General features: G+C 45.4%; 1 protein-coding gene across 1 annotated transcript in view; it reads left to right on the top strand.

Moving 5' to 3' along the window:
* The first annotated feature begins 3,468 nt into the window (after window positions 1-3,468).
* Pdzd2 (PDZ domain containing 2) overlaps window positions 3,469-10,539 on the top strand; it is a 139,186-nt gene continuing 132,115 nt past the window's right edge. Inside the window, exon 1 of the mRNA XM_028767529.1 lies at window positions 3,469-3,542. The gene's annotated coding sequence lies outside the window, so the exon portion shown is untranslated. The remainder of the gene's footprint in view (window positions 3,543-10,539) is intronic.

Below are 10,539 nucleotides of genomic sequence, written 5' to 3'. Positions count from 1 at the left end.
CTTCTACATTAGTGCCTCTCATTACGGCACAGGGAAACAGCACCTTGCTTGCTTACATGCCTTTGAGTGATACTGGGTTGAGGGATAGGGAACAGATTGTTTTCAAGGCTGCATATGAGTTTTATTTTGTGACACGTGATCGTCTTTTTACTTTTCGATTTTTGTAATAAGCATGACAGTCCTAGAACCGGGAAGAGCAGCCAGGGAATAGCTAAGAAGAAGAAGGAAGAAAAGTCAGTTCCCATTGGCTCTCCCGGCACTTGGGAAGCAGAGGATGGAGAGTAGAGTTTTTTGTCCGCACATAGTACATCTTGTTTATCCATCCATCCAGGGATGGATGTCTTCAATGCTTCCACCATTTGACTACTGTGGCCAGTGCTGCTTGTATGTACAGAGTAGGGGCGTGGTTAGTGCGGGTGCAGATGTATGTGCACGTGTGTGCTTGTGCATGTGGAGGTTAGAAAACCTCAAGTGTAATTCTTCAGATAAAAAACCACCTAGGGGTGTGTGTGTGTTCATAAATATACAGATACAATCTCCTCGATCCGCTTAGTATTACATGTATATGATTCCAAGGCTGATCACTTGGTATTAGATGACCAATTAGGGGGCTAATCCCTGGGGAAGACTATTTCTCCACTCTCAGCAATCCGTAGTTGCCATAATTCTTTATATATGGGCAAAGCACTGTGAGTCCCTCCTTCCATATTCATGCGACCATCAGTGTTGTTTGTGCTTGTTCAGATCATGTTTAGGCAGCCATATTGCTAAGGTATCATGGGTGAAGCTTCCTGTCGTTTCTAAGAGACACACCACATAGCAACTTTCCCAGTCCTCTGGTCCTTACAGTCCTTCAAAGTCCTGTATTCTAATCTCACCATTTCCACAGGGGAAGCTTTCTTACCTCCCTGGACCTGTTGTCATAGCCACACAGTGAGGAGGTATGAGGAAGTGGTTCTTGGAGTCCCTCCCTGGTCACCAGAGGTGAGAATACTGTAGGAGGTGAGAATTCGGGAGTGTCTGACCTCAGGAACCAAGTCGAGTGCCACACTACTACTTCCTGTAGTAACAGGAAGTCGGTGAGGGCTTAATTCAGAAGGCAGGATGGAATAGTGGCTGGTGGCTGGCTCTTGCACGTGCTACGGGATGGTGTTGTCAGTAAACACAGTAGCAGTGCCCTCTAAGCGAAGCTCCATGCTCTGCACCACCCAGCCTGTGAGGAGAAAATGAGACAGAGGGGTGGGAAAACTGGTTTTACCATAGATTTTTGGCAGCCCTCACAAACTAATAGAATATTCAATAGACACAACTTATGTGTCATCCGTGGGCCAAGAACATGTTAATCCTGTTTCCTTCGCTACTTTAAGAAAAAAAGAAGAAGAAGTATAAGGACCAGGCTTCCTTCTTATGGAAAATTCAGTATAGGAGAGTGGGCTTTCCCAGAGAGGTGGGGGTAGGGTAGGAAGTCCACCACACAGTCATCTGTCTAGCCTCTGGGCTGAGTGTCATTCTCATGGAGTTGGATACTTGTCCTCCAGTGGTCCTTCCTATCTGACCCACCAGTGAAACAGTGAAACAGCACAGGTGGGCCTGACTGAAAAGGGATTCAGGGATTCCTCAAAGATATGGTGGCCTATGAGGAGGACCATGGAGTTTCCTTTGGAGAAGTGTGTGTGTGTGTGTGTGTGTGTCTATGACACACACAGAGACAGAGACACACAGAGAGACACAGACAGACAGACCTGGTCTCTCTGTTCTGTAGCTCTGGCTATCCTGGAAATCACTGTTTAGACTAACCAGGCTGGGTTCCATTTCAGAGAAATCTACCTGCCTCTTTGTTGTTTGTTGTTTTATTGTTGTCGTTAATAAAAGACTTTTTAAAATTTATTTAACTATATGCATGTTTTACCTGCATGTATGTCTGTACCTACAGAGGCCAGAAGAGGGCATTGGGTCCCCAGGAACCAGAGTTAAAGACAGGGGTGAGCTTCCATGTGGGTTCTGAGAATTGAACCCTGGTCCTTTAGGAGAACAGCTGGTGCTCTTAACCACTGAGCCATCTCTCCAACCCCAATATCCTAAAATAGTTTTGAAAATTGAAGAACTTCTGTGGTAACTAAACATAAGTTGTGACAATATGTAATGTGTATGAATGTGTATGTGTGTGTGTATTGAATAAAAATCTAAAATAAATGGATAAATTAGAGAAGATGCCTTTGTAGTTGTGTAGCCTGAGAACAGCTAGTGAGCGAAAGGTGCTTTCCTTCCATTAAAATCTGTGTAGCCGGTGAGAATTTTGCTAATATTGCAGTAAGAATACACCATTTCCTTTTGAGTGGTTCATACGCACTTTCAAGCCTAATGTCAAGGCCTTGGGGCTACCAATACCTTTGGCTCTGGCTGGGCTTCCAGAGACCCCACCCCCTCACTTCATTGCAAAGCAAAGCTATTTCCGTATCACAGAAACGGGGTTGTATGTGTGCTGCTTTGGGGGAGCCTATTGTTTTTTTCCAAGTTGTATTTCCTGATAAAGTCAGGGTGAGAAACCAAATCATCTTTGCAGCTGCTGATGTGCAAGAAGGAGTGTGTGTTCTGATCAGCCATCTCCGCGTTTGATAGTCTGAAATAGAAGGTGGGATTAGCTGGATTAGAAAAGTGGGGATTTGTTGTCATGGAGACAAGTAGCCCTTCTCTACCAATGAATTTCATTATAAAATAAACTCCCATATTTATATCCATGTGAATGCAGGTTTAAAAAAAAAAACCCTCTAATGAGCCCCACTTGTCTCTGCCTCAGCAGTTACAGATGTGTACCAGCTTTGACATGGCTGCTGGCAATCCCAACTCTTACACAGCAAACATCCAACCCACAGACAACCCACACACCTTGGTCCTTTAAAGTTCAAAATATACCTAACTCCTTGCGAAGCGTTAGGTCACTGGGTGGACCATTTCTCGGCTCATTTCCTGGTGTCACTTTTTTAGTGAACGTGAAATACACACTTAGTATATTTTTGTTGGTCCATGCCTGAAATCTTGAGTCTCTGTGGTCTGTGTCCGTATCAAAAGCTGTCCTTCACTGAGGGGCAGTGCTGACCTACAGATGCAGGCAAAAGGACACCTCCCATGATTGCCAGGGGCTGGCTTCTCCCTTCACTCCCCCCAAATTTAAGTGGTTTTTAGCAGTCTGGATTTCACACACTGGCAGAGCCATGTGTGCCTCGTCCCCACTCACACACAGTTTAGCTGGATACACTCATAAATGAAAAATGATCCGAGTGCTTCAGGTGGGTGGGGCCGAGCTCGGCAGGTGAAGCTGGAGGAGAATCTCTTTCTGTGCTCAGCAGAGCGAGGAGCTCGCTGGCAGGAAGTTGGAGCAGGCAATGCCTCGCTCACATTAGTTTTTGCTGGTAGTTAGTAACCCTCTGTGAAGATCTGAATGGAGAAGGGAAAAAAAACGCAGCGAACTTTGGCAGCTGGCTTGTGCAAGTGGTTGTTGGAGCCCAATTGGAGAGTGTTCACCTGGCCAGCTTACGATGCAGGTAGGAAGCAGGCGGGAGAGACAGTTTTGAGTCCTATTTTCTCTCTAGTCACAACTTTTGACTGCCAGTGGCTTTTTTTTAAAAAAAAATAAATATTTGAGAAATGAACAAGAAAAGGCATGAGTACTCTTAGTCTGAACTGCCGATGCTAGTCATGAAAGCGCTTCTGTTACTACTTTGTTACTAGTTTGTTCTGCCTAAGGGTAACTTTTAAAAGTGAATCATGGAAAACCGCACCGCCTGTAACTTAAAGCCAGGTTTTAAATCGGCAGATGATAAATACCAGGCACTGTTTTAGAACAAATACTTGGAAGATAATTGACAAAAAATTGATTTTTTTCAAGTTTCAAAAAAAAAAACAAACTATTGTTACATTTTTATAGTTCAGAACCAAAGAGGGGCTTGCTAATTCCTTCTGAAGTTTGGCTAACAGCTGGGGAATATCAAGATATTGACTGGGATCCAGAGCAGAACTCCAGTGTGCTGGTGTTTTCTCCAGGGAGGCAGTCTGCCTCTGCCTGGCCTCTAAGTCAGAAAGAGAAATCAGTGAGAAGATACAGTGTGGATTCTGACCGTTTGTCAGAGGAGGGGTAGATAGAAGGCTGGCAACTGTCACAATAATGTCCTTACCCCCAGAAATAGGGAATGTTCTTTTGGGGCCAGTGTTGGCTGCACCCACACAGGAAGAAAATTGAAACATTTGCGTCTCCGGTGGTTGTATCCAATCTCAGAACATCCTCTCTGTGATGGGGGCATGGGACTGGTGATAAAGAGAAAAAGAACGGAACTAGAGGCCAGCCCAGCCTGGTTTTCAGAACCTTTTCCAGACCTTGCTTCTCCTTGTGTCAGGGCTGACCTGACATAGATCTTCCCCTCCAGTGAAGAAGCCGGAATGCTGTGAAACTGAGCCGACCCTGGGGCTGGTTAGCGATGACATGCATAGTTACTGTGAGGTGAGCCTCGGAGGTAGGTAGAGAGTGAGCTGCAGCCTGGATCTGGGGGTTCTTTCCTCGGAAATTTGAAAACCTGTGAGCCACATAGCCGTGTCTGAGAAGGCAGCCACGGGGAGCTGCACTGGGGGCTGCTGATTGGTGGGCTATTGTCCGTGGCCAGTAGTGGCCCATGTTTTAGTTTTGATTTTAGGCCCAAGGGAGCTGGGTAGCCACCCAAACCACACCTTAGCTCTGTCCCGTTCCTGTATCTCAGCATTCCACAGCTAGCTTATACAGAGAGAGGACATTTTGGAGACTTTTAGGAAACCTCTGGCTCCTACCCTCCTGCTACAGCCTTGCTCTGTCGAGCCTAGGTTTGTCTCCCACCCTGCCTTCAGACTGCTTCTGCCCCAGGTACCGGGTGTGGTGACTTGATCTGAGCTGAGGAATTGGCCTTTTCACAGGGCCCATTATGGAAGCAGTTGGGTCAACAAATTATGGCCCAAGGGCCAAGTCTGGCTTGTTCTAGCCTGTTTTTTTATATGGCCTGGGAGCTAAGGATGTGTTTCTACGTTTTAAAGAGTTGGAGAAACAAAGATGGAGAGTTACCACTCACAACACGGATTTAGTCTCTGACCCTTTAGCAGAAAATCTGTCTTTTAAGAACTCTGTTTCTCTGTATTCTTGGACAGTGTGTACAGCTGATTGGCGCAGTCCATCATGTAGCCAATAGTTTGCATAGGCTGTGGTTTTGAAAGTTGTCTCTTGGTCTGTGTTCAATGGCACTGCTGCCTCCGAAAGTGTTAGGTTGTAGGTTCAGGAGTCAGGCAGTTGAAGATGTATAACGGGTCAAATCAACGGCAAAGCATGCCATCGGAGTATGTGGCTATGGTTGGTTTTTCATCTTTCCCTAATGTGTGAGCCACAGAAGCAGCCACACATTGACTGGATGATGCAATCACTTCTTCTACCAAGTCAATGCTGGCCAGACTTTTGCCATCTCAGTATTTGGCACTGCCACTTAAAAAGATGCTTCCTATAATAATATGTGTCTGTATGTACACACTGCATGTAATAAGTTAACTGAATGTGGTTTTCTCATTTAGAACAAGGTTTCCTTATGAATCCCTAAAAGCACTTAGTGAAAGCCTGCCAACCTTCCCATGAACACCCGGGTCTCTACGTCACACAGTATCTCATTGTTACGGTCATGTCTAATAAGGGAAAAGTAAAATCTGGTGACCTTGCTAATGTTCTACTTGTCTCAAAACTGCAGGCCTGGATCCAGGGCTGGCTTCTGTAAGGAACTTGTTGTCCACTGCAGACACACAGGAAATCTTTCATAAGGGTTTGAGAAGGAAAATGAAAAGCCTGTGATTAACCATTTTTTTCACCAGGACATTTCAATTATCCATCCATCTCCAGTATTTGAAGACTGAGTGTTGTCAGTAAAGAAGGGTGTGGGTGGAGCTTAGCTTGCCAGATGAAAACACGTGACAGAGGGGTAAAACTACAAACAGTCCAGTCCCTCATGGGAGGTAAAGCCTGGGAACAAGATGGCATCTGTAACCCTTGAGGAATCAGGTTGGTGGGGCAGGAGGGGTGGGTCATTAATCTGCCATGGGAGCTGCAGAGCCTCGCCTGTGTTTAGCAAAGAGGTTGGCTCTGCCGTTGGAGATTAAGCAACCTGCTGTTCCTGTATGCGCCAGGATTTCAGACCTTCAGAGACCTATTTTGCATAACTGTTGCAATCCTACTGGAAGCCAACCCACTAAACTGGGCTGCTCCAGGGAGTTCGAGGAGCTTGCCCAGAAAGACTGGAGCAGTGTTGTGTGGCCATTCTTAGTGGGGCAAGAGGAAGGGTCAGCTCCTGTCCCCAGGGGGCCTCCTTTGTGTGAGTGATACTATGTGTCAGAGCCTTGGTCTGCCTGATATCTCAGGGTCAGAAGGGGCCTTTTCAACTCCTGTCTTAAAGACACAGATACAGGTAGGTCGTAAAAGCTTTGAGCAGCTTTAGTGAGCAACTCATTGATGCAGACATCACAGCATTAAATGTTTGGACCATCTGTCTCCTCTCTTTGGCTATTTAAACAGGGCTGAAATCTGACATCTACTTATTGTTTCTAATATATATTTTATATATATATTTATATATGTCCATATATGTGTGTGTATAAATCATATATCCATATATGTGTGTATAATCCATATGTATATGTATATCCCCTTTCTTTAAAAGCTTTGTAAACCTACAGGAGAGGAACAGCCAAGCCATGATTTTGAGTATGTGAACATTTTCAGTAGAAAGGAAATCAACAGTCTCATGGCCCAGTGGCCAGCAGAATAGACTTGACTGGCTTTGTATCCCTTAAATACTTGTTGCCCCCTTAAGACAAAGGCCTCCCATGTATTTCTGTATATTTCCTGTGGTAGGGACCATTCAATGCAGGCTCCTTCCATTGCTCTACCTTCTTTTGTGGGATAGAGAACAAGATGCTGGCCTTCTTACCCACTGACCTGGCGTCTACACCATGACACAGAGGAGAAGGCACTGGGTGGCTTTGTGGCCCCCACAGGCATGTCTGCCCCAGGTTTCATTGGTTTACTCCACCCAGGTGTGACTGAGTGCAAGGGCATACTGAGATTCCCTCTACAGTGTCTTTCTGTCCCCACTGTCCTTCCAAGTGTGACGGAAACAGGCCCAGAAAGCTGGTAACCTGGGACTCTGGATCTGCTTTGCCTGTCATGATTTCTCCCTGAACAGTCAGTTCACCTGCATTTTACATGACAGTACCAAAAGTGACTCCTTGTCTAACAGAAGGACCAACCCAGAGCCCACATTTTTTAGTAAGTTTGCAGAAGCTGACTTGGAGAAAGATACAGGGTAGCCTATAGACTCCATTTGGTCAGAAGCCTCTCTGTTTCAATCAGACTGGGACAGATGGTGGGGACAGACAGAACACAGTGTTAGACTGATTTTAAGGGACTGCACAGGCCTATTCTTGCATTGTATTTTAAGACTTTATGTCACCACAACCACCACAAAGCTGGGTTTTCTACAAACTCTCTCCCTTCCCTCTGCAGTTAAGAGTGGAGAATCTCTGTACAAATCAGACACTGTGGAAGCCCCTAAGACAGAGGAGCAAAAAGGGACAGATGTAAGCACAGCAGACAACTTCCGCTTGAGTGACACTAATCCCAGAGTCTGTGGTTACATTCTTCATGGGACAGCTGGCTTTCTTTCACTCCTGCCAGTTCTGCCCCTTCTGGGGAAAGTGTTCGCCCATCACCAACAGAAGGGTCAGCCTTCCAAAACACTCCTGTTTGACTAGCCAAATTCCACTTGGCCTTCGGCTTAACAACATTTTAGGATTAAGTTAGCCAGTCTGCTGCCTGTGGGGTAGAGTACTGCCTGCCCGCCTAGCCGCTGGCTTTGGAAAATATCACATGTATCTTATTGTAACAGACTGGCAAAAGTTTTGGCAGAAGAGCTATAAAGACCTGGAAAGGAAACAAAAAAAGTTACTTCTAAGTGCTGCCGAGAAGGTGGTAGCAAGAAAGGACTCAGGTCAGCTCTGTAAGGCACAGGCCAGAGCCTGCTTGGCTTTAATCTTGTCCCACAAGTGAGCCAACAGTGTAAGAGAGAATGAAACATAAAAGCTGAGAAACAGACTAGGGCACATCTGGGTGCCTGTGGGGTTATCTTGGGTTCCACTTGCCTGACCAAACTCTGAGACCAATTTCATCATAAATCCTGCCACTTTCATATGAATGCATATGTGTGTATGTATGTGTGTGTGTGTATATATATATATATATATATATATATATATATATATATATATTCATATGTATCTATATATTCTCTTTTTAAATTATTATTCTCTAAAACTTTTATAGATGTTGTGCTGCCTCATCTTATGTCAACTTGACACACAAACTAGAGCTATCTGAAAGAAGGAAACCTTACTGAGAAAATGCCTCTATGAGACCTGGCTTTAAGGCATTTTTATAAATTAGCAATTGATGGGGAATGGCCACCAATTGATGGTGGGTGGCGCTATCCCTGGGCTGGAGGTCCTGGGTTCTATAAGAAAGCAGGCTGCACAAGCCATGATGAGCAAGCCAGTAAGCAGCACCCCTCCACGGCCTCTGCATCAGCTCCTGCACCCAGGAGTTCCTACCTTGTCTGAGTGCTTGCCCTGACTTCCTTCAATGATGCGCAGTGCTGCAGAAGTGTAAACAGAATAAGCTCTTTCCACCTCAACTTGGATTTTGATGGTGGTGCTTTGTCCCAGCCGTGGAAACCTAAGACAGATGTGTACATTGTTCCTAAATCATTTCCCATTTCCACCCTGCTCCAGCTTCTCCTGAATTGCCTAGTATGTTTCTCTTCCAAACTTTCTCTCTTTCTTTCTCTCTCTCTCTCTCTCTCTCTCTCTCTCTCTCTCTCTCTCTCTCTCTCTCTCTCTCTCTCTCTCTCTCAATAGATATGTCCAATAAGTTTGTTCAGTGGAAGTCATTGACCATCACATCTTAAATTCAAGTAGAATCCATTATGTTAAACTCGTAAAAGGAGAAATAAGTCAGGCCTGGTGGCTCATACCTGTAACTCCAGCATCTAGGAACCTGAGGCAGGAGGATTGTCGTAGGTTCAAAGCCATTGTGAGCTATAGGAACACAGAGTTCCAGGATAGTGTGAGCTACAAATTGAGGCACTATCTCAGCTGCACCACCCCCACCCCCACCTCCCACAGCCTTTGAGTGACACACATTTGTTGTCACTGGGACTCCCAAAGGGGAGGAGAGTGTTATCAATTTTAGTTCTTTCTGCCTGTGGGCATTTCATTCATTCTAGAAGCAACCTCTAAGTCATGCTAAAATCTGAGAAGTCTCAAAGTTAAGGTACTATGCCTTGTAAAGAGTCACCTTTCTAAGCCAATGACAGTGGCTATCCCAGTGCTAACTGCTATAGCATAACGTACTATGACAGGTTCTTGTAATACACGGGCTGACTCTCCAGCCACTTCCAACTCTGACTTTTGCTAGGGTTTATATCATAAGGTTCCCTAGAGAAAGAACCAAGAATGTGTGTAATTTTAAGAGTAAATTTATGAGTTGAGCTCACATGATCATCCGTGATAGCCATCTGCAGCAGAGAGACAGGGAAACCTCCAAACCAAACGAAGCACAGAGTTCAGTAACCCAGCCCCAAAGCCCCAAAGTGCTGCTGTGTAAACCCACATCCAAAGGCTAGGATCTGGACTCTGAATCCATGGCAACACGGCAGAAAGAGCACAGTTGCTCTGGAAGAGAGGCACAAGCAAGTGTCCTTTTGTTGTAACACCACCTCCATCATTAGGGGTGAAGGGATGTACCCAAATCCAAGATGTCCTTTTCACTCATTTGCTGACCCCTCTCTCCCATCGGTCTTCCCAGGAAAAACCCTCATAGACACAGTCAACATACTTCACTGATTCTCAGGGTAACCCTCAAGTCAAAGGTGATGACCCAAATTAATCACCGCAGGCTAGTAGCCTGGCACCCTGATCAGTAGTGACTTAGAAAATGATTTTGCAATGAGTCAGTATAAGGTGGTCATATGGTATGGTCTAGATGCTCTTTCAGGTGAGCAAACTTAAGCAGGAAGCTAATGTAAATGCTACCATCCTTCTCTCTCTCTCTCTCTTTCTCGCTCTGTCGCTCTTTCTCTGTCTCTCTGTCTCTCTGTCTCTCTCTCTCTCAGTCTGTCTGTCTCTCTCTCTCTCTCTCTCTCTCTCTCTCTCTCTCTCTCTGTGTGTGCGTGTGTGTGTGTGTGTGTGTGTGTGTGTGTGTGTGTGTGTGTGTGTGATGAGATGTAGGCCGTAGTTTTTCACAGTACTCCCATGGACCTGGAACCGGGCTGTTATTGCATGTAAACATTGCTACATGTAAGGCCGTGTTCGATTCGTAGTTCTTTCTTCTCTGTAAACATACTGCTCAGGCACTCCCGTGATGCACTTGTTCTAAGAGTGTCCCTCTGTAGCTATGGCTAGTTCTGTAGGAGATCACATCATGTGTCACAA

Source organism: Grammomys surdaster, unplaced genomic scaffold (assembly GCF_004785775.1).
Source record: "Grammomys surdaster isolate TR1022 unplaced genomic scaffold, NIH_TR_1.0 174, whole genome shotgun sequence".
In the NCBI taxonomy this organism is placed as follows: domain Eukaryota; kingdom Metazoa; phylum Chordata; class Mammalia; order Rodentia; family Muridae; genus Grammomys; species Grammomys surdaster.
Note: the sequence above shows the minus strand (reverse complement) of the source record. Positions and strands in the feature narration are given on the sequence as shown.